General features: G+C 58.7%; 1 protein-coding gene across 1 annotated transcript in view; it reads left to right on the top strand.

Moving 5' to 3' along the window:
- The window catches only part of ZMIZ1 (zinc finger MIZ-type containing 1), a 227,397-nt gene that overhangs the window by 35,788 nt on the left and 164,824 nt on the right, over window positions 1-26,785 (top strand). Inside the window, 1 exon segment of the mRNA XM_045569353.1 lies at window positions 9,693-9,800. The gene's annotated coding sequence lies outside the window, so the exon portion shown is untranslated.

Here is a 26,785-nt window from a genome sequence, read left to right as displayed (position 1 = left end):
TGCATGCGTGCACCAGGGCCCACGCCTGGGTGGGCATGCATGGGACCGTGTGTGCTGCACACATCAGAGGCCGTCCATGTCCCTGCTTGGCATCCCCGAAGCTGTGTTAACCCCACGGGCAGACGTGTGCCTCCCTTGGCCTATGTGCTGTTCGTGGGTGATGAGCCCGCGTGTGCCTGCCTGCACTCTGTGGGCATCCGTGTGCCACGTCCTCTGGGCTGCCTCTCTCAGGTTTCATCTGCTCGTGGCTCTGGGAGGTGGGTGTCTGTGGCTGCCCTGTGTCCCTGTGTGTGCTGGTACAGCTGTGCAGTAGCAAGGGGTGTGACGAGGCACATGCCTGTGTGTGTGCACATGTGGCCTGCAGCACCACCGTATCCCGCCTTTTCCTCAATGGGGCCATCTGCACTCCCACCCATGCCTGCAGCACACCGTGACGCCTGGTATAGCCGGGGCGCTCCCACCTTCTCATCCGGCTCATGGGTAAGACTCTCTGCCATCGTAAATGAGCGTAGAGTGTCCTGCAGGAAGTTGGGAGGTGGCCTTGTGTGTCCTTAGAGCATCTCCACACCGTGCCCATAAGGATGGTGCAGGAAAGGAGAGGCTGGGACGGAGGGATATGGCACCACCCCAGGCCTCTACTCTGTGCTTCCAAAGCCATGAGCCCACACTTACCCTGTGCCAGGCCTTGAGGACAGCCCTGTGTCACGGGAGAAGCTGTCAAGAGCCCGGCAGACCAGCACACAAACCCAGGCTCTGTCACCAGTGTGTGGCCCTGGGCAGCTCCCTGTGCCTCCTCCACTCTCAGTGTTTTCCCACCTGCAAAATGGTCTTAGCAGCGGCCCCCACGTGGAGTTACTGTGAGCACGAAAGGTGTGCAGAAACTGCTAGAGAAGTCAAGTTCCTTCCCCCAGCAGGCTCCAGCCTCCCCATCTGTAAAGGGGTGATAATGACCTCCACCGGCCATTTCACTGGGGCTGTTTGGGGGGTCAGATGAGAAAAGGGTTCAGGGAAGGGTGCAGGGTGCGCCCACAGCACTTGTTCCAGCTCTGAGCACAGGAGGCGAGGGGTGCTGGGCACTTGGGGGTGACACACAGGACCCGGGTCAGATGCCGACACCTTAACCCCACATGGCCACACTCTGGCCGTGGCACCTGGGCAGGTTACTTCATCTTCATCTGAATCTCTATGAACCTTGGACTCTTCATCTTCCAAGCGGGCATATTAGTAGTGGCATCTGCCTCGTGGCGGGGTGGAAGGATTCAGGAGAAATGTGTGCTGAGCTCCGCACAAAGCAACCGCCCAGACCTGCGGTATCTGCTGTTCTCACTGGCAGCCCCACGGAAGCACAGGTGGACACGTGGTGAATGATGTGTTGATACCATAGCGGGATACGTGTTCATGAGGTATCACCCGTGTTTCCAGACTTCACGTCCATCAGCCCCACCCAAGAAGAATCCGAGCCCTTCCTCAGGGCAGCTTAGAGGGGCTGTGGCGAGACTGGCAGCCCCAGCCTGCAGGAGGCGCCCTGGGGAAGGAGGTGGTTGGTGCTGATGTCTGCTGACTGCAAAGGAGCCGGCCCCTGGGAATCAGGGTGCTGTGCCCCCCACAGCCACCTAGCTCCCCAATGGGAATCCAGTGCTTACCTTTACCCCCACCTCTTTTGGGCCACGTGGCAGCTGTGCCACAGCTGGCCCCAAGCCCCTGGAAGGAGGCCCAGAGGGGAACGTGATGTCTCACCTGAGTCACGTGAGGCCTGCAGACCCCAGTGCCAGCCCAGCAGGCCCCCAGCCCAGGTGCTTTGTCCTGCTGGCTGCAGACGGAGCCCTGGAGCAGTCCCCATCACGTGTGGGCTCCCCAGTCTGCCCAACTTCATGGCAGCTGCTGGGGTCCAGAAGAGGATGCAAAGTCCCCATCTTGGCTTCACGGAAGAAATCAGCCCCTGGCACCAAGGCCAGGGCAGGGAGAAGACAGCTGATGGACACAGCCAGGGCTGCAGGGGCTCAGAGGTCACTGGGCCAAGGTGGGCCCAGGTGGGCAGGCAAGAGAGGAGCAGCCCCAGCGGGAGCCAGACCTCGAAGGACGAAAAGGATGTAGCTTGCTAGAAGGGACAGGAGGACACGAGTGTGTGGGCAAAGGTTTGGAGTCCTTCCTGGGGAAAGGTACCCTGTCCCATGAGACATTTGGGCGGCTCTGGCCAGGCAGCTTCTGCTCTTGAAGACCAGTGGCCGTGGGGCGAAGCAGATGGCCTGCAGGGTGGGAGGGGCACCCTCAGGCCTGAGCCAAGGGAGAGCAAGTGGCCCACACAGGCCAGAGCCCGAGACCTTGGCACCAGCTCCTCGGAGCTCTCAACTCGAGAGTTAATGATTCATTTGTGGCCAATTTCTGCTGGCCTTTGCCTGGAAATTCCTACGGCTGCCCCTTCCCTCGGCTCTGGAGCTCTAAGAATACAGTCTCATTTACACTTGGCTGAGAATATCTCACCAACTCTCCAGGGAACGGTTTTTACAATTACAACAGGAGGGATGTGAGTTAGCCGTTAGGAAGAACTGATTCTGGGCTGCAGGCTGGGGGCTGGGGTGGTTGGTTTAGAGTTTGCTAAAGTGGAAGCCCCTCTCTGACCCGGTGTGTCAGATGCTGATGAAAGGAACCCAGTTTGCATTCATGGTGCTCCCCCAACCCCACCGTGTAGTTTGTAACAGATGTGGACAGAATTCGGTCTGGTGTGATGTGTAAAGTGTTGCAACAGTTACAAAGGGGGAACCAGCGCTTGCCCCAGAGGAGGACTTGGCTGGGCAGAGAAAGTAATGGCATGTGCAAAGGCCCTAGGGCATGAAAGTTCAGGGAAATTTGAGTAATTGTGGTATGGCTGGAGTGTAGAGGGTGTGAGAGACTTCTGGAAGTTTGGACACAACTCACAAGTGAAGGACCTGGAGGACTAGGGAATTTGGCAGTGGGCAGTGCTGGAGGTAGGGAGCCAGGGCTGGTACGTGAGCAGGGACAGGCGGGTTTGATTTGGGTCACAGGGCCGTGTGCCCATTCCTGTCTTGATCCTGCTGGTCCGCAGACCTGGCTTGACAGCCTGCTCCGTGCCAGCTCGGGCCCAGGCTGTGCACAGGGCCTGCACCTGGGTGGAGGCTGAACTGGAGGGAAGGGGTCACGGGTAGCAGTGCAGGTGAGGGGCGACAGGGACGCAGGGAGCCAGACGCCGTGGATTTGAGCACAGGTCTGTGCCAAGGCAGGGGCATGGCTGATGACAGCAGACCCACCCAGCTCCATCACCCCAAGTCCTCGGGTGAGTGTAGCAGAGGTGCTGGGGTGTGCTTCAGGAACTCCCTGCGAACAGACAGCCTGGAAGTCACCCCTGTTCTATAAGGTCCACGTGGCCTAGGGAGCCCCGAGTGCGTGTCTGTCACTGCACAGACCAGACGATCAGACTGAGGCCCAGAGAGGGGCAGGTTGGTGGCAGAGCCCTGGCAGAACTCCGGGCCCCGTCTCCCAGTCCCAGCTGGCTGCACACACGTCCCCCCTCCCACCTATCCCTGCTAATCTAAGGACATTTTCCCAGAATCAGGCAAAATACAGCAGCCTGATTGTCCAGGTAGAAATGGCTGGGTGTTCGGGGAGGGGGGTTCCTTTGTGTCCTTCACAACTTAGCAAATTTAATTTCTTCTGATTATTTCTTGACAGTCCCAGGCGTTGGTGGTAAACAACCGCTCTCCCCAGAATGTTTCCCTGTGACAGCAGCTTTCTCTGGCGAGGGTGCTATCAACACTTGGCAGGGCCTCCTCCCGGCTCCCGGCTCCCTGCTCCCGGCTCCAGCTCCCAACTCCCAGGCTCCTGAGCAAGCCAGCAAGCCAGGGCTTCTGGAAGGCTTTCAGAACGCAGAGCCCGCCTGTGCTGGGGTGGCAGGGGCTGAGGCTGGGATGGGCCTGGTCTCTTTGTTCCCTGCAACAGCCCGGACTGGCTTCAGAGCTTCACATGGCCCCCGGTTGTAGATGGTCCCGAAGCAGCGAGGCCGTGCGATATCAGGTGTCTGCTGGCTCCCACAGCCCTGGTGCCCGGGTCCTTGGCACGGCTCCGCAGCAGGAGGGAGCCTGTCTCCTGAGGGCAGCTCTGCCAGGCCTGTCTGGCCGAGAGACCAGCGGTCCTGGCCCTGCAGCCTCCGCGGTCTGCGTCACACTGGCTTAGGTGTCCTGAGTCAGAGCCAGGAAATGGATCTGCCTTTCGGGGGTGGAGGTGCTGCTGAACCCCATCCTCCTGCCCGCCCGTGCCTGGGGGGCTGCTGGCCTTGTGCTTGCCTCCCGTGGCCTGGCCTGAATTTGACCAGTGCCTGGAGGGGTGCAGACGTTACAGCCTGCTGTGCACTCTACTCCCGGTGCCCAAGGTCCCGCCCCGCACAGCCAGTAGCTGCCATGCAAGGCGGGCAGGCTGTGGGTGACAGGGTGGGCGCTCAGACCTGGACTATTCCCTTTTCCTAGAATGCCTTTTCCAACTTGTCTGGGCAATTTTTCTGCTCCCCATCCAAGAATTCACTCAGAATGACTATTTTGGTGAAGTCTTCCCTGGCACATCCCCTTCTGGCCAAGGCTGTCCCCTTTTCTTCTGAGCCACCTCCCCCTTGACCTGCATCAGAGCTTCTATCACAGTGTAGTATTATCGCATTTTCCTGCAAAGGGCTCCCCCGTAGCCCGGGTGAGTGCCCTGAGGCTTGTTTATCTGTGCATCCTGCAGGCCTGATATGTAGTAGACGCTCAATAAAAGCAGGCTGGATTTAATTAAGGGGGTTCCCGAAGGCAGTGTTGGATCTCCCTTTGTTAATGAAAGAGGGGGGTGGGAATTTGCAAGTGGAGAGAGGCTGACCTCCCTGCCCCCTGCCCCTGCCCCCCTCTGCAGTGCTGCCTGAGTAATTGCCAGGACTGGGGGGCCCACTCCTGCTTCACCCAGCAACAGCCTTCCTTGCCGGCAGGAGCCAGCTCCCCGGGTTGCCGGAGTGATCACTCTCCAGAAAACACCCCAGTGGAAACTGCATGAATGATTGATAAGAGCTGAGAGCTGTTTAATTTTTTCCCCCTGTTTAATGGCTATCAATAATTTAATACGCTCTCTGTATGTTTTCAAGAAATAGCACCCATTTTGCCGTCTCCGGTTTAGCGGGCTAAATGATTTAAGTGTTGGAAATGTGCTCTGAGGATGGCGGTTGAGCGAGTGGGAGAAGTCTGGGGGCTGGGGGTGGGGGGAGGCGGGTTCAGAGCAGCCGCAGCATCTTGGCCTGGGGTGTGTGTGTGTGTGTGTGTGTGTGTGTGTGTGTGTGTGTGTGTGAGAGAGAGAGAGAGAAAGAGAGGGAGAGAGAGAGAGAGAAGGTGGGAGGGAGAGGGGAGGGAGGGAAGGGGCGGGTAAAAGCCAGCTCCTCTCTGCTAAGAGCAAGATAATTGCTTTTCCGGGCCCTCACTGAGCAGCAGCTGAACAGCTGTCAGCCCCCCTCCCCATGCTAAGCCTTTTTTCAGGATGGCTCTGAGGGGCCCAGGGGGGCTAGGAAGGAGCTGCCGCTGGTATCACTGTGGGCTGAGAAACCCCCTCCCCCTGACATCTTTGCCCCCTTCTGAAGCTTCTAAATCATTTTTATTTTAATGACGCAGTGAGGCCGCCGTCCTGGCGGCGTCTTCCAGATGGGGCATGGGTGGTGTGGTGTGGGACACTGAGCATCACTAATCTCTGGGCCCAGAGGGACTTGGAGGGTCATCTGCCAGTGCTCCCCCAAACTTTCCAGATGCAGAGGATCACCTGGGAGGACTTATTAAAAATTTAAATTTCTGGGCTGCGTTCCAGACCCACAGACTTCCCATCTCAGGGGAGACGCCTAGGAAGCCGAGGGTTTAACAGTCAGCCCAGGTGACTCTTATCAGAGGACTGTGGGAAACAGAGTTCCACTCTGTTCTGAGGCTCACAGCACCCACAGCACCCCGTGGCCGCTCCCCTCCCCATGCACGGTGGCTCTGGGGACAGGATCCTCGCCACCTCGTGGGGCAACAGACCCACCTGTGGAAGGCACACCTATTCCAGAGTTCCTTGTGAAGTTGGATTGTGACCTACCCGGCACCCCTGTGTGCACGGAGTTGTCTCTACTGCAGGACAGACCTTGTCTCCTGGGACCTGCTGTCCTTCCCTGTCCCAGCCTGGCCACCGTCTGGCTTGTCTGTGCCTCCCTGTTGGGCAAGGGGTGTCCTTCTTAGACAAAGGTGCCTGAGGTGGAGGTGGGCAGGTGACAGCGTGCTGTGGCCTGCCTGTAGTGGACTGAGGTGGCTGCATCAGCCGGTTACCTGCAGGCATCATCGCTGCACAGTGGGGACCCTGAGGAAGGCAGAAAGAGACTCGGGGCCTGTCGGGGACCCTGTCCTCCCGCAGGAGAGAAAACTGACTCGGGAGAGGTGGTTGAATAAGCCACCAGGAGGGGGAAACTGAGGCCTGAGGGAGCTCCCCAAACGCCACACACCCACTTAGGACAGGGCTGAAACTGGGAAGGTGGGAGAAAGAGGCCCAGGGCCAAGGACCTGGATTTGGGGGTCCGCGGAGACCCCGCCCCAGTCACCCACCTGAGGGCTCCTGCCTTCCCCCTTGCTGGAGGCTGGTGGAGGCAGCGAGTGCATTGAAGGATGCTGGCCAGCGCCCCTCTGGTGTGGCAATCCTTCCTTTCCTCTTCCTGCCAGTCTGCGGGGTTTTTGGCAGAGAGTGTAGCATTGTACCACTGCCATGGGTTTGGCAATTTTATTTTAATAGATAATTAAGAGGGGAGGCGTGGTGCACATTTCATGGGTGATACCATCTACTGTGAAATAGGGAACCCCGTACGTCCCCCTACTCTGTAGCCTCTCTCTGCACCCCCAAATTCAGCCCCGCCCTTGGTCTCTACGGGAGAAGCCTGGGCCCCTGGAGGAGATTGCCCTGTCTGGTGCTGGCGTATGACGTGTGATCGCCAGTGTCCCCTGTGACTCCATCCCCTGAAGCCTGTGTTGGTCCTCACAGTAGGGCTGAGGGGGTCTTCCCTTGTGGGAAGGGGAAGAGGGGTGCCGCCCCACCCTGCCTCTGCTTGGAGAGCTCTGAAAGCTGGAGCAGCAGGAGAGAAAGGCTCACTCCACCCTCAGGAAGACCCAGCCCCAGAGAGAGCTATGCGAATATGGACACAGGGCAAGGCCTGGGGAGGTCAGGGAGGGCTTCCAGGAGGAGGTGCCACCTGGCCACAGGCTTGCACGGTAGGAAGGGGAAGGGCATCCCAGGTGCAGAGGTGCGAGGCAGCCTGTGGGGGTGTGTAGAGGAGTGAGGTGGGGCCTGCAGGGCAGGGGATGGGCTGGAGAAGCAGAGGGCCAGGGTGGGGCAGAGCTGTTATTGCCTGGGCGGAGAGCCACAGAAAGATTTATTTGTTTTTAGCTTCTGTTGAAGTGTTACATCCATGCAGAAAAGTGTGTATATCCTACGTGTGTAGCTCGACAGATTGTCTCAATGTGAACACGCTTGTATAGCCACATGCAGATCAAGAAACAGAACATTCCAGACCCCTGGACGCCCCCATGTGCCTTCCAGTCACTGGTCCCTCAAGGAAAACGACTCTCCTGACCTCTAGCAGCTGTCGGCTGCTGCTGCCCAGCAACCCCCCCGAAAACCTGGTGGCTTCAAACAGCCACGTGTATTAAATCTCATAGTTGCGGGCTTTGGCTGGGCACCCGCCTGGTGTCCTCGTGCTCACGAGGCTGCAGTCACCTGGAGGTTGGCTGGACGGGAGGGTCGAGGTGGCCTCCATCACGTTGGCAGTGGGTGCTGGCTGTGGACTGGGCAGTTCCCCTCTGTCCTCTAGTAGGATAGACCGTCCCCTTCCCTGGCCCACAGTGCAACAACAGAGCCACCGCCAGGAATGGCAGGACCTCTTGAGGCCTCGTCTGTATAACTCACAGAATGTCACTTTCGCGAAGTCCGGTTGGTCAAAGTGGGTCTCAAGGCCGGCCCAGAGTTGGGGGGTCCGGGCGGGGGACTCTGCCTCCTAATGGGAGGAGCTACAGAGAGCCTGGAGTCTGAGGCCACATTTACTCTAAGCATAGAGTGGTTTTGCCTATCGGTGACCTTTATATTAGCATAAATGGATCTGTCACATGTGTTCTCCACTGTGTCTAGCTTTGTGGGTCAGCATTGTGTTTGCAAGATTTAGGCACGTCGTGGACGTCGCAGCAGGTCACTCATTCGCAGTACACCAGCTTGCCGCGCTGTGGTGATGGCCGCTGGGGGGGTTTTCCTGCTGGGGCTACTAGGAGCAGCACCGCCGTGAGCACCCCAGCACCGTCACATGCACGCTGTTCCGTGGCACGGGAGCCGCTGGTCATGGCAGAGGCTGAGGGCAGGACACGCTTCCAGGCTGTGCTCCAAAGTGGGGTGTGGCGGCCAGTGTGTGCCCCACCAGCAGTGTCTGGGAGGCCCGGAAGGGGGTTTTAGAAAGGTCCCCGCTGAGGATGGGCTGGAGGGGTGTCTCTGACCTGGGCAGCAGTGGACATGGGAGGGGCTCCCTGTGATGTCCCCTCTGGCTGCCCCGAGTCTCGGGCCTTCAGGCTGGGGGAGGTAGGGCCAGCTGGCTTGTAGCTCTGTTCTGAGTGTGGGTTTTCCTGCTGGACTTTGTCCGCCCCTGGGGGCCTCCCCTTGCCTCCCCTTCTCTGCCCAGATGCTGCCTTTCTCGGCTGGCCTTGCCCCTGACGGGACGCAGGAGCTGCGGGGCGATGGCCACGCAGCCTCCACCCCTGGGAGCTCTGAGCGGCGGGCAGGCCCGGAGACTGGGGCTCTCCTTCCAGCCTGGCCTCTGGCCACAGGAGGAACCCTTCCCCTGCCAGGGCCTCAGTTTCCTCATTTGTAAAATGTCAGAGGAAAGTATCAGCCCCTCCCAGTCTCTTTCCTCTCACCAACCTGACCCCTGTATTCTAGAATCTAGCGGAGGGGGCTGTGGGGAGGGAGGCCTCCTGACTTCGAGACAGTTGGCCCGTTTTGTTCGGCTTGTTCCCTGCACACCTTCCTTGCACCATTCATCATTCATTCATTCATCCGTCAGGCAGTGTCTGCGGCCCTGGCTAATGAGCTCAGAGGACAGACAGATAAACCAGACCTCACCCCTGGAGTCCAGGGGCTCTGCCCAGAGAGGGCGCGGCCTGCAGAAAGCTGGAGGAGGCGCGGGCGGTGGGGTTCAGGGCCCGCTGGGGGAACGAACAGCGCCGGGCGGGGCGGGTCAGAGAGGGCTCCGCGCAAGCAGTTTGAGCAGAGTCTCAAAGGCCAGTGGGGCTTTGAAAGGCAGAGAAATGGGGAAGAGAGCTCCGAGCAGGGCACCGGCGTGTGCCAAGGTGGGCGGCGAGGGGTCTGGGAGGCCGGGATGACTGGAGCCCAGCGGTGGGCGTGCCCGCCTGGCTTCTGCTGCTGCGGGGGCTGCAGGGGTGCAGGGGCTGGTTTCGGGGCCTCGAAAGTGAAGGTCAGGAGCTGTGCCCCTGATGGGGGCAGAGAGGGCAGCGTCCAGTTTCTAGTAGCTCCGCGCTGGTGGGCCAGCTTGGCCTTCCAGGAGGTGGCCCAAGCGGCTGCGCAGGTGGGATCTGGAGGTGGAGAAGGTGGTGGTGGGGCGGCTGCCCGCAGGGGCAGGGCTTGGACCTAACTGTCCCTTGTCCTCTCTCCCGCAGGACTCAGCAGCTTGGCTCCAATATAGCAGGGCTACTGGGGCCACCGCCTTCTTCTCCTGACGCTCTGAGCAGCCTCCAGTCCTGGTCGGTTGGCAGAGGCCTTGGCAGGTAAGTGACGGGCTGCCCCACTGGTGGCCATGTGGGACAGGGGCACAGGCCACCCAGGGCGGGTGGTGCTGGCTCAGGGGCCTGGAAAGCCGGGGAGGGGAAGGGGCCTGGGTCTCACTGTCACTTCTTCCTGGGCCTTCTCTCAGAGGAAGCCACACGGTGGAGGGCAGCGGGGTGCTCTGGCCTGGGACCTGACACTCGGTTTTATTCTGTCGCCGACTCCCCCTCCCAGTGCAGCCTTGGGTGGCCCTTTCCCTCCACTGCTGAGGGCCTCAGCTGTCTAATCTAGTACATGGAAATGATATAATAATAATATCCTCTAACATTATGAGCCCTTAACTGCATTCTGGGTACTGTGCAAAATGCAGCAGTTATTCTTTCATCTTCACAACAGCCCTGTGAGGTCATTGCCGTACTCACCACCACGGTACAGGTGAGCCACCGAGCTCGTGGTGGAGAATAACTCACCCAGGACACACACCTGGCAGGGCCCCTGACCCCTGGACTGCTCCGCCTCTGGCTTTGTGATCAGGGGTGGGAGGTGGTGATTGGGGCATCATCGATGTCCTCAGAAGTGCTGGATCCTGTCCCAACTCAAGGCAAAGGCAGGGGGGCTTTTACAAGGTGACGGTGGCTCCTGGTTTGTCCTGGGTCGTAACTCATTTGTGACATGATATGGCCTGAATCAGGCCTGGCCTTTGGGGTCCCTTTGAGATGGCACCCAGGGCCCCCCTCTAGGTGAGGGGTGTATTGACTGGATGAGTCCTTCTTCCATCAGCCCCCCCACCCCCAGCCCATTTTCCCAAGCCTGTATTAAGCACTTGCTGTATGTCAGGCCCTATATCAGGTACACAGTGCAGGGGCCTGTCCCACTCTCTGCTCCTGTGGAGAAGCAGAGAGATCCCAATAGATGTGGCAGCCCTGTAACAGCGGGGTGGAGAGGGTTCAGAGGTTAGAGGGGAGAATTCTGGGGCGGTGACCTGAAAGTAAGTTACAGTGTGGGGAGACAGAAGCAGTGGATGGGTGGCAGAGCCCGGCAGGACGTGCACACACTCACTTGCATGAATGGTTGTGTGTGCACAGATACATATACAGACGTGCAGGTTCATGTTCCCTCACATACATACATACACAGACATCACTTCTGCATGCCACATGTGTGCACACAGATACACTTGCATGCATATACATGCTCACACGCATTCATAAATTTGCGTGTTTGCACTACACACAGACATGCAGTAGTCACACGTACACACGAGGCTGCACACACGGGAGAGATGTGTTCCGAGGAGAAGGAGCAGTTCAGGGGTCCATGGCTTCTCACCTCCAAAAGCTTCTGGCAGCTCCTGGGGGCACTGGGAGCTCTGTTTGTTGTATACTGGGGAGGGTGACTGTCAGGGCTTGAGGGCCAGCCAGTGACTGACCGCAGACAAGTCCTTGCGCTCTCTGGGCCTCAGCTTCCTCATCTGGAAACAGGAACAGTCACTGTCGGCCTCCTGTGGGGTGGTCATGAGACCATCCATGTAGATTGTTGAGAACGACTTCTGGCACTCTGCAGGCCTTCAGCAATTGGAGCTGCTATTCTCATGAGAAGAAAGCAGGTTATGGGTGGAGTGGGCATGCTGGGGGCATTCCTATCCCTGTTCCTCATGCCCCGGGGACTCTATCCTGGCTTCCTGCAGCCTGGGCACCCTCTGAATCATGGGCACCACAGGTGACCCCGCCTGCCTTCTCCAAGGTGCTGGCGTCTGTGTCATCTCTGTCCCATCCCCCATCTGTACTTCCCCTGTTGACTCCGGGGGAGTTGGGAGTTGGTGGCACCCAGCTTTGGTACACCAACTACATTAGACTCCCCGCCAGGGGACTGGCACATTGCCTACATGAGCTCTCTAAATCCCCCTAGAAGGAAACCTTACTGAACAATTACCAGGTGAGGAAACTGAGGCACAGCGAGGGTGGGTGAGGTTCTCAAGGACACCTGTTCGTAAGTGTTGGAACTGGGCTTCAGCTCCAGGCTGTTGGATGCCAGAATTTACAGAGTTAATGCACTTTTCCCCAGTGATCTCCCTTCAGGGACAGGTCATTAATACCTACTTTGCAGAAGGAGAAACTGAGGCTCAGAGAGGGTGGGCCACTCATCCAGGAAGTGGCAGAACCAGAATTGGGTCCTTATTAACCATATTATAGCCCCAGATTCAGGACTTCCTCTTCCTTCCCCTCCCTCCTTCCTAAGTTGGACGGGGTTCCCAAGCGGGGCTCCTGGGATTATCTGAGCTTTAGTCCTGGTCTAGTATTCCCAGGAATATTTGCCATTTTCTTGCAAATTAAAAGGTAGGTTGTTGTCTGGGGCTTGCTATCTAGCATGATCTAGTAACTTCCTCTGCAAGACTCCTTTGTCTTTGGGAAGTTGGCCAGCAGGAAGCTCTGGGGTGCCCAGGAGGCCTGGAGGAGCCCTAGCCCTGGGGGAGGTGGGCACTTGTGCACACCCATTGGGAGGCTCTTTATCCTGGTAAAGTGCTGGGGTGTGAGACAGGACACAGGGCACTGGGGTTCTGCCTGGCATGGGCGTCGGGTCCATGGAACCTATGGGAGGAAATCTGGGAACGATCCCTGGGAGATGACAGTTACGCCGCACTTGGAGAAGAGAAATCTGTTAGGTTTTGTTAGTTTGACGTGGAAGGAAAAGGAAGACTAAGCAGAGGGCCCAGCGCCAGCAAAGTCCAGAGTAGTGCAAGCTCATTCACAGACCTTCACACCCGTACCCAATGGTGCCCATAAGAACCTTCTAGAATCAGGACCAGCTATGTAATTTGTGGGGCCCAGAACAAAGCGAAAATGTAGAGCCTGTTTACAAATTATTAAGGACTTCAAGATGGTGACAGCAGCATAGGGTCCTTCTAAGCTTAGGGCCCTGTGCAACTGGCCATAAGGCCAACTCTGCCTAGAATTGAGTGTAGCGATCATGGGACTAAGGGCAAAGAACTGAGTTCGTGGGCAGGTTCCACCAGTTACTCACTGGCCTGGTGACCTTGGGCAAGTCCCGCTCACCTCTGTGAGCCTCACCGGCCGAGGGGAGTGATGGCCCCTTCCTCGCTGTGGCAGGAGGCTCAGCAGTGCCAGCATCCAGCCTGTCCCAAGCTGTCTGGCCCAGCGTGGGATCGCAGCCCCTCTCATCAGGCAGTGGTATTCGAGGCTCCCCTGACCTGCCCCCACTTACTTTCCAGCCCTGTCCCTGCATACCTTGGTGACCTGGGTTTTTGTGCTTTTCCAAATCCACCAGTCTGGGCAATGGAGGGGCAGGGGCAGGGGGAGTCTGCTCTGTGTTTTATTTGCAAAGCCTTCTGTCTGGCCTGCCCCTTGCCCACCTGTCTATCTTTGCTTGGCGAACTCACTGCTGCAGGTCAGATGCCACGGAGCCTTCTCTGACCCTAGCTCCTCTCGCCCAGCTTTTGCTCTGTTAGCCCCTCCAGTAGCTGCAATGACCTCTTGCATGGTAGAGTTTTCTACAGGGTGCCAAGGCCTGTCACACCTCATCAGACCCCTTAGAGAGCCCTGGAGAGGCCCATTCCCATTTGCCAGATGGGGAAACAGAGGCTCAGAGGTGCAACCCCACCCCAATCCCCTGAGCTGAGGTCAGGCGCACGTCGGGCAGGGGTGTAGATAGTGACGGCAGAGGGCGGCACCTGGCCGAGCTGGCCTGGGCTGTCACAGCCAGCAGAGCCAGCACAGGTGAGCAGTGTCACATCAGGCCTGTGACCACCCATCCCACGTGGCTGGCACTTTACAAAAGGCACCCAGAACATTTGGTAGGTGAATGTGGAGGGCGCTGGTGTGACTAGGGGTGTAGGCTCTGGGCCTAGGCTCGGGGGCTTTTCCAGCTCTGCCACTCCTGTCTTTGTGGATTCCGATTAGTGACTTAACATCACTGTGCCCCGTTTCCTCATTTCTACAGCAGGGAGAATAACAACCTCATCACCAAGTTGTGAGGGATTCACCAAAGGAAGTCGTGTGAATCCCAGCAGCAAGGCCTCGAGTGGGGCTGGCACTTGCTAACGTGTGCATTGATGGTGGCAGCAGAGCGAGTGAGGGACAGGGCGGACCCCAGGGCTGTGGGGGCACATGGGTCTTTAAGGAAAAGTTGGAGGAGGAGAGCAGGGATTAGAGTTGGGCTAGTTTTGGGTTTCGTGTGCGGGGATCCCACACAGCTGTTGCCCAGAGCTCTTGGGCAGCCACCTGAGGTGCAGGCCACACTCCCTCCCTCACTAGCCCCTCCAGCCCCTGGCGTGTGGCTTTGGGCCACCAGCACACACACCATAGGTTGTCTGTCAGCAGATTCCAGGGTTACAAAGGCAGGTTTGGGGCTGGCTGCAAAGACCTTGAATGCCAAGCCGAGCTCACCGCAGGCCTGGCCGGGACCCAGCCTGTGGCCACACAGAGCTGGGATTCCAGGGTCCTCATGTGGCGTGCCTATCAGTCTTCAGCGCCAGCTGAGAATGCGCACACCCCCTCCCCGGGCCGGCATTTGCTGCCTGCAGCCCAGGCTCCTCTGCCCCCAGCCTTTGCTGCCTGCCCTGACCCTGCAGCCCCCACCCCAGCCTGGAGCTGGAAATAGCCTGCCGCACACTGCTCGCTCCTGCCCGAGGTGGGCGCCCCTCGGGGTCAGCGGGGCAGGGCTGCTGGGCCTGCAGGCCCACTGAGCAGGGCTTTCGTTCCAGCCTCAGTCTCACCACAGACCTGCTGAGTGACCTTGGACAAGTTGCTGCTCCTCTCTGAACAGTATTTTATTGGCCTGTAAAACTAGAGGGTTGGGACAAGTCAGGGGTCACAAACTACAGTCTTCAAGGGCGTCAACAACCCAGTGAAGTGGGGATTATCCTGTGGTGCAGATGAGGAAACTCAAACACAGAGAGGTTAAGAAACTTACCCAGGGTCACGGAGCTATCAGTGGAGCTGGGATTCAGCCCAGGTTTACCTGGCACCATAGTGTGTGTTTTTCCACCACATCACACTGTCATAGGTACTGGCGTGTTTGCTGGGTGATCTGTTCACCCCATCAGCCAGGGTGGGTTGAATGATTCCATGGGCTCCAGCCCCACCCTAGACACTGGCATCCAATAGCGAATCCGTGGTTGAGGAACTGGGGTAGCACAGCCCCCGGTCCAGGTAGAGGTCACAGAGTCTACAGGCTGGGTGGGTGCGCAGTGAGGGCCAGGCCAGTGAAGCAGGAGGAGCCAGAGGAGCAGTACTTCCCTGATGCTGGAGGAGGCAGCCAGGGAAGACTGCCTGGAGGAGGGGGAAAGTGGACTGGATTCCTACAGAGTGGAGGAGTAGGGCCTTCCTGGGGCCTCTGCATGACTTGATTCATTCAGCCACAGCTGGAAGCAGGACCTGAGGCAGTTCCCAAGGGCCTCAAAGGCTGGGCCACAGACTTTGGCCTTGATCCTGCAGGGAGTGGGGAGCCAAAAGAGACTATAGAGCAGTGGCAGCTCCTCCATGAAAGCCAGGAGGGCTGGCCTCAGCCTATAAGCTTGTGCAAAAGTGAGGTGTGGTCCAGCCTGAGACTCAGCTCACCTACAGACTGTGGCAGCAGGACGAGCAGGGCTAGGTGCTTGTCCACCCCTGCTGGCCAGACCTCCGTGCTCCAGCAGGCCCTCTTCAGCAGCCGAGACACCTCTCCTGGGCCAGGGCCTGGAGCTCCAAGCCTCAGCGACCTCGCAGCGAGGGAGCAGACACGGGAGGGGTTGGCAGAGCTGCAGGGGTGGCGTCTTTATTGGAATCATAACAAACCTACAGCCTTTCATGGGGTAGGAATGGTCTTTAGGAATCTTTTGGTCCACCCCACTCATAGCACAGATGGAGAAACTGAGGCCCAGAGATGGGGGGTACCTGAAAGTAACCCAGCATGGCACTCCAGGGTTTGTGAGGAGCCCACTGCCACTCTGAACCGCGTTGGCAGCATAGTGGGTGTGGATGCCGGGAGGGGGGGGACCGCAGCAGCAGTGATAGGAGCATTGTCTGCAGAAAGTCGGGCTGACACTGAGGGGCTGAGAACATGCTGGGGACCTGTGAAGATCCACCCAGAACTGGGCCTGAGAAGTGCGCAAGATGCCCCGGACGTGGCTCCAGGGAGCTCCATTTGCTCGGGGCTTATTGTCATTAGGGCTCCTCCTCCCATCCCTCTACCCAGGTTGCAGGCCCAGGGGGCAGGGGCCACACCCCAGAACCTGGTGGAAAGTGGACATAGGAAGCCAGGAGCCACCTCTGTCCCTCGTCAGCCCACTTTGCCGAGGACAGCACAGTGCCCAGCCAGCCTGCAGTCTGGGAGGAGACTGGCCACAAGGCAGCATCCGTGGTACCCAGGGCAAGGGTCCAGGGGCTCTGAGGGATTGGAGGGCCTGAGAGGGCTTCCTGGAGGAGGCAGAGCTCCAGCTGGGCCCTAAAGAATGAACCAGACCGTGAACTGAACTGAAAGCTCCAAGCAAAGGGAACTGCTGTGCCGAGCCCCGAGGCAGGGGCACATCAGCGGGGCTGTGTGGAGGGCCAGGACTGTGCAGGGACAGAAATGAGGCTGGAGATGCCCCCTGCAGGCCGGTTGGTGGAAGAAGGAGGAGGCTGCACTTTGTTCGAACTTGCTGAGTGTCCCTGAGCGATTGCTGCCCCACTTCCCTGCCGCAGCAGGGCAGGGGCTCCGTGGAAGGGCCTGCCTTTGGGGAGGTGTGGGCTGGTGCCAGGGATCTCAGCTGAGGGGAGGACAGGCTCCCCGGGAGCTGGTGGGCAGCTGCCGCTGGCCCTACGGCTTCTCACTGGCTGGGGAGAGTTGACCTAAGCTGCCCGGGGTTTGCCAGCCGGGCCAGCCAGGGAGAATGGGGCTGAAGCCCTGGGGCAGACACGCCTGTGGGCTAAGGGTTCAGCTCCCAGGTAGACCTCCAGAGCTGGGAGTGTGGGGTGCTCTGAGAGATTTGCTTTCCCGCTCTTCCCTGTGACTGACTGCCTCCTTTCCTCCCGCTGGGCCTCCCCAAGGCTGTGGCCGGCCCAGGCCCTGACCCGGAGGAGGTGCCCTTTGGAGTGCCCGTGCCAGGCCTGCAGTCGGCTGCGGCGCTGCGGGTGCCTGGTGCCCTCTCCGGGTGTGGCCGTCCCCGTGGCCCCGGGCTCAGCCCGTCTATGTTTGCCGAACCTCCGCTGACCCGCAGCGGCCCCTCTCTCGCGCCTCTCCTATCAGCAGAGCAGCAGCCACAGGCTCCTTGGACTCCGAGTACCCAGAATTGCGCGACCCCCCCCCACGAGCAGTTTGCACAGCGGCCAGCTCAGGCCCCGTCAGCTCGTGGCGGGCCCAGGTTCCTGCTCGGGAAGTCCAGAATGCTTTTCTGGGATGGTAAAGCAACCACCCCACAGCAGGGGCTGGCGAGCCTCCCTTGTCTCAAAGCCGCTTCACGACCCCTGACTCATTGCACCCTCATAGTGTCAGGTGGGTCTAGCGGGGGCCTGTTTTCTAGAGGGGAGACTAGAGTCAGAGAAGAGAAGGCGTGACCCTTGGCCAGGGTCACATGGCCCAGCCAGGACTCCAAGCCTGGATCCAGGCCCCTGGTCCAGCTCCTTTTTGGCTCAAGCCAGTGTTTCCTGTTCGGGGCCACAAGGCGTGTGAGTCAGGGGAGGAGGCGGGCGGCCCCGCAGCTGCGGGCGGGCAGGGGCAGGGGCAGGAGGGCGAGTCACTGTCTTCCCGCCTGGGCTCCAGCTGCTTTAATTGGCTGGGGCAGCCGGTGGTGCTGACATTTACCTGGTGGAGAGGAAGGCCTCCTCCCTCTTGAGAGTCGAGATGCTAAAAATAACTGGGCCCAGCTTCCCAGGGCCCCTGCTCTGCCAGCGCCTGCCTGCCCCCTCGGCGACCTTTTTCCTGGGTGCTGGAAGCTAATTGCTTTGCGAGCCTGCCGGTCCTCGTTCCTCGTGCCGAGGACTTCCTAGGGGCCGGGGCAGGAGTGGGGCACGCTCTGCTGCTTCTGCAGAGGGGCCTCTGCAAGGCCTACCTGCCTCCAGGTGTCAGGGTGATGGGGTCCCTGCCTTGAACCCTGGCCTCCGTCCCCCTTTCTCCCTGGGTGCAGTGTCTGTCCAGACTGGCCACCCTACCCCTGGGTGCTTGGGCCCCTTCCCCTCGGAGTTACCTAGCACTCACTTCTGGTCCCGCTCTGTGCCCGACGCGGACATACACAGTGTGGCCTCCTGCCCTCCTGCTGCTTGTTCATCCTGTCACACCGGCGCCAAGAGAGGAGCCCAGGCTTTGGGGCGGGACACGGTTAGATGCAGCTGTGTGGCCTCTGTGTTCTCATTTCAGAAGTGGGCACGATACTCTGTCCTTGCCGTGCTGTTGCAAGCGTGAATTGAGGCAATGTGCGAAACGTGCCTGGTCCAGGGCCGAGCCCCTGCGGCCGGTAGGAGACAAGTGTACATCCTGAGCCCTTCCTTCCTCTTGCTGCGTAAACACACCCTGGGAGCCTAATAAATTAGATCGATGTGTTTAGACCAGAAGGGGAAGGTCTTGAAGACCCAGGCTGAGGACTGGCACTCGGCCTCCCCACAAACAGGGGACTCTTGCCTGTTCCCAGTGCACTTCCAGAGTGGCCTTCCGTGCCTGCCCCGCCTGTGTGTGTCCAGGTCTTGCCCTGGGTCAGTGTGACCAGAATCATGTTGACACTGGCCTCCATCGCCCCGGCTTTGGGGCCAGTCCAGTGGAAAAAGAAGTGGTCTTCAGGGCTCGGAGCTTGGCAGGTGCCTGGGCAAGTGCTCAGGCCCCCGCGCCTTGATGTACTGATCCCAGAGTTGGGGCGGTGACGGTCTCTACCCCGTGAGTATTGTGAGGATTCGACCAGCAGCGGGTGTACAGCACTTGGAAGAGCGTGTGGTACAGGGTGAGGGTTTGGTGCGTGTTGCTGGTACTCATAGTGATAGGAACAGTCGTAGCAGTTGAGAGTAATAACAGCGGCCACCTGCCGCTGGCTGGAGGATTAGCGTGAGACGCTGTGTTGGATGCTAAGCGCTTTACACACATTGCTTAACTCGGCCCTCCCGACAACCACACACAAAGTGTACCATAAGCTCCATGTTCCAGCTGAGAAACTGAGGCACAGAGAAGTGACACGTGGTCTGAAAGTGGTCGAACTGAACGCCAGAATTCAGAATCAGCCCTGCTAGGGTGACCATCCTGCCTGGGACCATCCTGGTTTTAGCACTGAAAGTTCTGCATCCCAGAAACCTCTCTCTTTTGTGCAAAACAGGATGGCTGGCCACACTATGCCTGTCTGAATCCATTGGCCCCACTCCTAAGCCCACTGAATGCCCCCTTGGCTGGGGTGCCTGCTTGTGTGGTCTGGGCTGGCCCCCATCCACACCTCATAACCTCCCCCCCCCAGCATCCTTGCCGTCCCCCGCAGCCTGGCTCCGGCCTGCCGCCTCCACTTCCTCTTCTCCGCCCCCCTGCCAGCAGGAGGGGTATGGGGCCAGCCTGGTGGGCTCTCTGCCCAGGGCTGCGCCTGCAGTTGGCTGGTGGACTCTGAGCTGCCCCTCATCAGGCCTCAGTCTCCCCATTTGCACCGAGGGCTTTGGAAGCTCTGCTCCCAGCTTTCTAGAGACATTTTGGAAACCTCTTCCTTAAAAGAGGGAGGGTGGAGTGAGCCCCTGCCCCCAGCCCTGGCCCAGGCAGTTGGGAGAGAGTGCACTGGCCCTTTCAGTGCATTGATGGAGTACACTGCTGACAAAGGAGAAAGGTCAGCAGAGGGACAGAGTGGAGTTGGTGGCAGCCTGCAGGTTGGGGCTTCCTGGGGGAGGGGCCCAGGGCTCTCTGGGCTCCTGGGTCAATTCATATTGATGCAGGCAGCCGCTGGTTCAGCAAAGCTGGGCATCCGAGCCCCCAGGGGGCTGGGGGAAGATGTCTGCATCGTCCTTGACACCTCCCTCTCCCTAACCCCTACACCCGACAGTCGATTCAACCCCCTTAACCATGTCTGCGTCAGTGGCCCCTCACCCATCCTCCCCCGCTGGCAACCAGGCCCACCGTCTTCCTGCCCCTGGACTACTGGAGCCTTCCCAGCCCTCCACTGCCCTCCCTGGCTGCCCCCATCACCGTGAATACAGTCCATACTTTGAGGCCAACAGTAAGGCCTTTCCGGAGCTCAGTGAGGCCGCCTAAAGCTGCCTGGGCCTTCCCTGAGGACTTCAGTCCTAAGGTTGTGTGGGGGTCTGGGGGCACCCAAGTGCCAGGCCCACCTCTACCCAGTCAGTGCTCCAGCCCTGCCCAGCATGAAGGGCTGAGCCCACAGCAGAGCCCGTGACCAGGACGCCACCTGGATGCATTGCCCACTCCATGCCCTTCTCAGACTCCTCCTTGCCCTGTGCATCTCGTGCCCCGGCTGCCAGAGGGGCAGGGGCTCTCTCTCCCCAGCTCACACAGAGGCCAAGCCCCGAGGATGGCAGGAGGGTGCAGTGACGGGTGCACAGGCTCTGGGCTCATAAATATGGGGGCTCTGGTCCAGCTCCATCACTAGTGTGTGACCTCGGTTAGTCACTCAACCTCTCTGAGCCTCAGTGGTATCATTTGTGAAATGTGGGTAATAATAGTCCCTCCTTCACAGGATAGTGGGATTCAATGAAGTGACGCACATAAAGTGTTTGTGGGGTCCTAAAACATTTTAAGGATCAATGAAGTCAGTGCCCATCAATCATCATAATCGGGGCAGGCAGGTACCATATCTTTGAGATGAGGGCCATCTTCCCGGGCCTTTGAAAGGAACCTTCTATTTCTGCCCCAGTGTTCCCTCTTTGTCTGCCACCTGCCTGGCATTCCCCTCCCACGTCTCCTGAGACCCCCAGGAAGCCAGCCCTCCCTGGCCTCGTATTGTCGTCTTACCCACCCCATCCCCAGGCACTTGGGGCTGGGATTTGTTCCTGTGTGCCCCACGGCCCCACACAGGTGCGTGGATCACGGTGGACGCCTAGTAAGTTTATTGGGTTGAACTGACGATATTCACCAAGCAACGTCACCTCCAAGAACAACACAGCAGCCACCAGCCGGGCCTCAGGGCCCATCCACAGGCTGTTGAGGGCATTTCTGAGACCAGGCCCTAGCCTCCTCACACCAGGTGACAGCACGTGCCCACTCCAGCCTCGTCAGTGGGGGGACCTGGGGGGAGGTGGGGGCGATGCCAGGGTTTGGCGGCCACGTTAGAAGCTTTCTCAGGGCTGGTTCATCTCCCCGTTCTGAGCTGTCGAGCTGGGTTTTGTTTGCTTTGGTCCTTGCCCCACCCCCACGGTTCTCTGTTAAATTGTGTTATTATATTTAAACAAATCAATTCCATTGCAGAGTTTTTCCTGTCCTAATGATGAGTTTGCAGCACAAATGCCATTGATTTCTCACAGCCCTGAAAACCGGCTGATGAACAGCACCAGGCTTCTCTTTGGAGAGGCGCTTAGAGCCGCAGACCCCCACTTGCGACCCCAGCCCCAACCCACACTCAGCTGCCGCTGAGTTGGGGCCGAGGTCTGTGATGAAGGGACATCCTCAGCGCCCGCCAGGGGTGGAATGTCATCGCAAGGGCCTGGCCCCTGTTCTGGTGAAACAGTCATCGTGGAAATTTCTATTGATTTTGGCCAGAGGCAGGAGCACAACTTACAGAGCAGAGATGTGGTGCGGTGTGATCTTTGTCTTCCCTCACAAGTTCAGAACGTGTTCCTGAGAGTGACAGCAGGTAGCAGCTCAGACACCGTTTCTAGACCTTGCCGAGGCTGCTGAAAGACATTTGAGCACCACTTTTTTAAAGGGAGTTTCCTGAGGTTTGAGAGCTGTCCACGCTGGGGCGTGTGAAACTTCCCTTTGTGAAATCCTTCGGAGCCTGCAGTGTTCAAAATCACGGTTGAACCACACTACCCAGGGCTTTGACTTTCAGATCACTGCCATGTGCACAGACTTCTCGGGGCTTCCTAATGACCCCGGGGCTTGGGTGGGCAGTACTGTGGTTCCCATGTAGAGGCCGGCAGACTGAGTCAGGGCAGTCGCTGGAGGTAGGGAAGGGCTGTTCATTTGCTCTGGGCCTTGAGTACAGCGGCGGCTCCTGTGCTCCTCCTGCAGGGGTTACAGATGACAGGGAACCTACTCTGCCCACCAGCCGTCCCCACCCCGGGCTTTCTGCTCTCCCGCGCTCAGGTTTTCCCACTGCGTACCACGCAAGCCTGTGAATTGGGCTAGGGTTCGGCAGCGGGGAGCAGCAGGGACTGTGGCGAACTGGACAGTGCCTGCCCCACCTAAATTCCTAAAGGTTTTGCTAACCCATGCCCTCGACTGTGCTGTACGGGATGGGGCCGCCTCCCCACCTTTCTAGTGCAAGCCTTTGTTTTGGAGACAAGAATGTGTGGCCCAGAGCTGGGAATGGCTCTTCAAGGTCACAGTAGCCGGCAGTGGTGGAGGGTTTGACTCTGGGAGTGGGGGACGAGGCCCCTCAGCCAGTGCTCTCTTGCCTCCCCCACACTTGGCAAAGCAGTTGGGTGGGGGACAAGGCAGGGGACTATGTGCCGGGAAGACAGGCCCCTCACTCAGGAGACCCAGGAATTGCCCAGCGTGGCCCCCCTTCCTCCCTCCCCCTCAGACAGACCTCCTGTCCCTGTAATCAGGTTAGCCTCCCGCTCTGCTGAGCTGCACCAGCTGCCTCTAATGGCCTGTCGACCTGGCCCTCTCTCTGGCTCCAGGGTGGGGGAGGGGAGCTAAGAAAAGAACTGTCAGTGGGAAGGGGCTGCTCTACTCCCTTGATTCAGACCTTTCCATGGCTTCTAGAATCAAATGCAAACCCTTAGCCTGGCATCCAGAACCCTGCTTACTTCTCCAGCCTCCACGCCGGCGCCAGGTGCACTCCAGTCGCGTGATGCTATTTGCCATCTCCCTGCCTTTTCACATACAGGTCCTTTTGCTACTTTCCACCTTCTCAAAAAACTCCTACGCATCCTTCAAAACCCAACTCACTTCTCTTCCTCTGAGGTCCTGCCTCCCATTGCAGTGGGTCCTCCACTGGTCTAGAACCTATCCCCACTGTGCAAGAGTGCATAATTCCTGGATCTGGTTTCTCTTGAATTCCTGGAGGACAGGGAGAATATTTCCTTTCTTTCTACACCTCAGGGTACAACACAGAATTGCTCAGTGAAGGCATAGGGCCAGCAAAGAAGAGAGAGGTGGGGACCAGGGGAGGGAAAGAGGCAGACAGGAGTACAAGAACAGCTGCTCCCAGCCCCTCACACCGCCCCAGCCTACTTCCTGCCAGGGAGGCCGTTCCCAGCGACACATGCCGGGCCTGAAATAGACACATGGGGGCCTTGGTGGTGCATTTTCACAGCCAGGCACTAAGCAACTCCCTTCCCCCCATTCCTTGGGCACTGAAGCTCACGCTCCTCCCAGGGCCTTGCCCCTGCAGCCAAAACCCCTCCCCCAGCAGTGCCCAGACCTCGCCCCTCTGTTCCTGTTAACTTTGTTTTATAAATAAATTATATAAATAGGCTCCTCTGATTCCTCGGAGCACGCAGTGTTTAAGGACTGGGGCACTGCTGCAGGCATAATTGTACTACCGAATCCATCAGCTGCCTAATTACCATTCATTTTGCATTTATTTCTGCTAATTAAAAAGAGAGAAACTCCTAACAACTTTTACGTAAATACTATATTTGTTCTATGTAAAGATGGGATGCTAATTTGCTGGTGATTAGCTGATTATCTAATTTTGTAGCTGTCACACAGGATGGCCCTGTCTCCCCTTCACACCCCAAGGCCCCCGGGCAGGTTTGGGAGGAAGGGGTCAAGGGAGCAGGTGGTTAGATGGCCTGTCTGAGGCCCGGGGTTACCAGCAGCCCCAGATGCCCCTGGGGTTCAAGGGGGCTGCAGTCTGGCTGATAGAGCTGGGAGGAACCTCTGGCCCAGCCACTGTTTCTGTACAGATGGAGAAAATGAGGCCCGGAGAGCCCTAGCATCTCCCAGCAAGACAGTGCCAGACAGGATGCTATTCTAGGTGTTTGGACTCCCACTCCAGTGCTCATTCCGCTGTTTCATGCTATTGTCAGGGGGGATTTGCAAGGAAATGGCTTTATCTACTGCTGAAGAACTATCTGGATCAAACTCCAGCCCATCACAGAGGAAAGGGGTAGCCTGACCTGAGCCCATGGCCCAAACCAAGCCCTCTGTGTGCCCTTCTGGAAACCTCCACCTCCGTCTACTTCCCTGTCCAGCCCCGTGACTGCACCTGGGCTCTTTCTCCCAGCCTAGATCCAGGCCTCCCCAGGACTGGCCTGCACCCGGCCAGGCCTTGCACACTGTGGGCTACCTGGGCATGTGTGAGGGTCTGAATTTCAAATTTTAATATTATGTATTTTCGTGTGAATCAGAAAAATATGATAAATACATCAAACCCAGGATTTCATGGATAACATTGCTCTAGTTGAGGCCAGGTGAAAAGAAAATGCTTGGTTTAAAGTGATTTAAATAATGATCCATAGAGAATTAAGATGGAACATGGATGCAGCTTACAGGATCTAATAACTGAAGTCCAGGTTGTCTTGGAACTTGACGGGGGTCTGAGGAGGCCAGGCAGGGGAGGGCAGGGCCAGCAGAGACCTGGGGCTGGGTGGGCCAGTCCCTGGCTGCCGGCCAGCACTGCCCCCCACATGAGCAGGCAGACGGTGCCCTGGGTCATGCCCTCCTCTCCCCAGCCCTGATCTCGGTCAGAATTAGCCCACGAGAGAGGAGTCATTTCCCTCCCAGAAGCAGTTTCGTGGGGACTCTGTTACAGGGAGGCCAGGAAGTCGTACTCTACCCCATCTCGTACCACATGGCCAGGTGCTGGTGGGTCACTTCTCGGGACCCCTGGCGGGCCTGCCTCCCCTGGCATTGGTAGGTGAGATCCCAACTGGCCCTCTGCTCTCTTTCTTCCTGGCCAGTCTGAAAATGGCCAATTTTCAAATGACAGGGAGAAAGGGTTTGACAAGGCCAGGTGTTATCTGGCAGCCAGAGAGTTTAGGGTCAGGTCAGCTTGGCCCAGTGGAAACCCAGAGGCTCTGGAATCTGAGGGCCAGGGCTCCAGTCTGGCCGCCGCTTCCTGGAGCCTCAGTCTCCCCCTCTGTAAAATGGGGGATGGTTGTGCCAAAAGGCTTCCGAGAGCCATGTGCAAAGCGCCCCCCAAGAAGGACTCGGTGCAGCCAGCGGCAAGCCCAGTTCCAGGCCCGGACTCCCCTCGGCCACCCACCCGCCGCCACCGTGTCTGTGCCAGGCGACCCCACTGCCGCCAGAGATCTCCCCTCATCAGCCCTTTTATCACCCTGCACACAATCAGGGGAAGCCTGGAGTGGACAGATGGAAAACAAAGAGAAAACAAAGGCAGTGTTCCGAGGAGGCCAAAAGGCACCTGCCTCCTCCCCCTGCTGCCTGACAAGCCTGTCCCTCCTGCCCCACCAGCGCCAGGCCGTGGCCACCTCAGGCTGCAGGCGGCCTGCCCCGTCCCTCCAGAAGAGCAGCCTCTGACCTCACATGGGGTCACCACTCACCCGGAAGTCAGTCCTCTCCAAGCCACCTTTTCTTACCTGTAAAATGAGGGGTTGGACAACAAACATGCTGTGTGACATTCGCAAGCCTCCTCCTCCCGCTGCCCCGCTGGGGTCTCCTTGGGACAGGCCCAACCCATCTTTAGGACGCCCCCAGCCAGTCCTGGAAAGTCGAGGGGGTGCCCAGTGTGCCCGTGGAGGGGACCCCAGCGTGCTCTGGGCAGGGGAAGGCAAACAGGAGGCCCCTGTGTGCTGCCGAGATCTCAGTGCTCGGTGCTTAAAGCCCGTGTGGGGTGAATGAATGATTTCAGCGTGGGGGGCTTGCTTAGCCTCAGCCCTTGGTTGCTGCTGCCTTTGGAGCCTCTCAGGGAAGGAAAACTCTCCTGGCCCCTCCAGGGCGGTATCAGGGAGGAGTGGTGAGGGCTGGCAGTGGCATCAGTGCCAGGCTGTTTGGGTTCACATCCTGGCTGTGTGTCCTCGGGGTGGTTTCTTAACCTCTCTGTTTCCTCATCTGTTAAAAATGGGTACAGTACCTACCTCATAGAGTGTGGTGAGATTAAGTGAATTAATTCACATCGAGTACTTCAAACAGTACAGCTCAAGGTCCTTTAATGTTACGTATTATTACTATCAGTTTCGTCACTATTATGATTAGAGGGGGACTGACCAGGTAGCTCACGAAGCTTAAGCTGCCAGCCCAGCCCTGCTGCCCCTCTCACTGTGGGCCCGTCTCCTGCCCCGGGTGCCGTGGTAGCCAGGCGGGGGCGGGTGGGCCGTGGGAAGCAGGCTGCCTAGCTGCGGCAGTTGCCCCTGCAGCCGCCCCTGGGGGACTGGCTGTGCGCCAAGCCCCGGGTTGGTGTCGGGTGCTGGCTCAGGATGGTCCCTGCCTTCTGGGAGCTCTCGGGGTAGCTGGAACCACAAGATTCGCACCTGGAAGGGCAAGGCGTGTGCAGGGGAAGGCGGCATTAGACCTTGTCATGCCAGGCATTCCAGAGGGGAGTCAAGAGAGCTCAGAGGTCACGAGGTCTGGACAGTTGGGCCACTGAGAGGACGGGCCCTTGACCGCGGAGGCCCCAGGGTGGGCGCCGTGGGCCCTGGCGCCTCCGCCAGCAGCAGGGCCTCTCGGCATGGGCTACGACAGGGACATTTATAACTCACAGCTGTGCGGTCCCGGGCCCAACTGACTGTGGTAAACCGATCTGGCTTCAGGAAGTCCCTCCCGAGGCCACTCCCCACCCCGACCCCCACACTCTCCTTCACCTCCTGACACCCACATCCTGTTCTCAGCAGGAGGGGCAGGCAGCTGGGCACCCGGCCAGGGGCCCAGCCAGGGGCTCCAACCTGTGGGCAGAGCAGGAGAGGACAGCGAGCGTCGGGGAGGCCCCAGAGCTGCGAGGCCTCGGGGTCACCGGGGCCTGCCTCTCGAG

The sequence above is a fragment of the Lemur catta genome, chromosome 14, assembly GCF_020740605.2.
Source record: "Lemur catta isolate mLemCat1 chromosome 14, mLemCat1.pri, whole genome shotgun sequence".
Taxonomy (NCBI): domain Eukaryota; kingdom Metazoa; phylum Chordata; class Mammalia; order Primates; family Lemuridae; genus Lemur; species Lemur catta.
The sequence above is the reverse complement of the archived record's forward strand: the minus strand, read 5'-3'. Positions and strand labels throughout refer to the sequence as shown.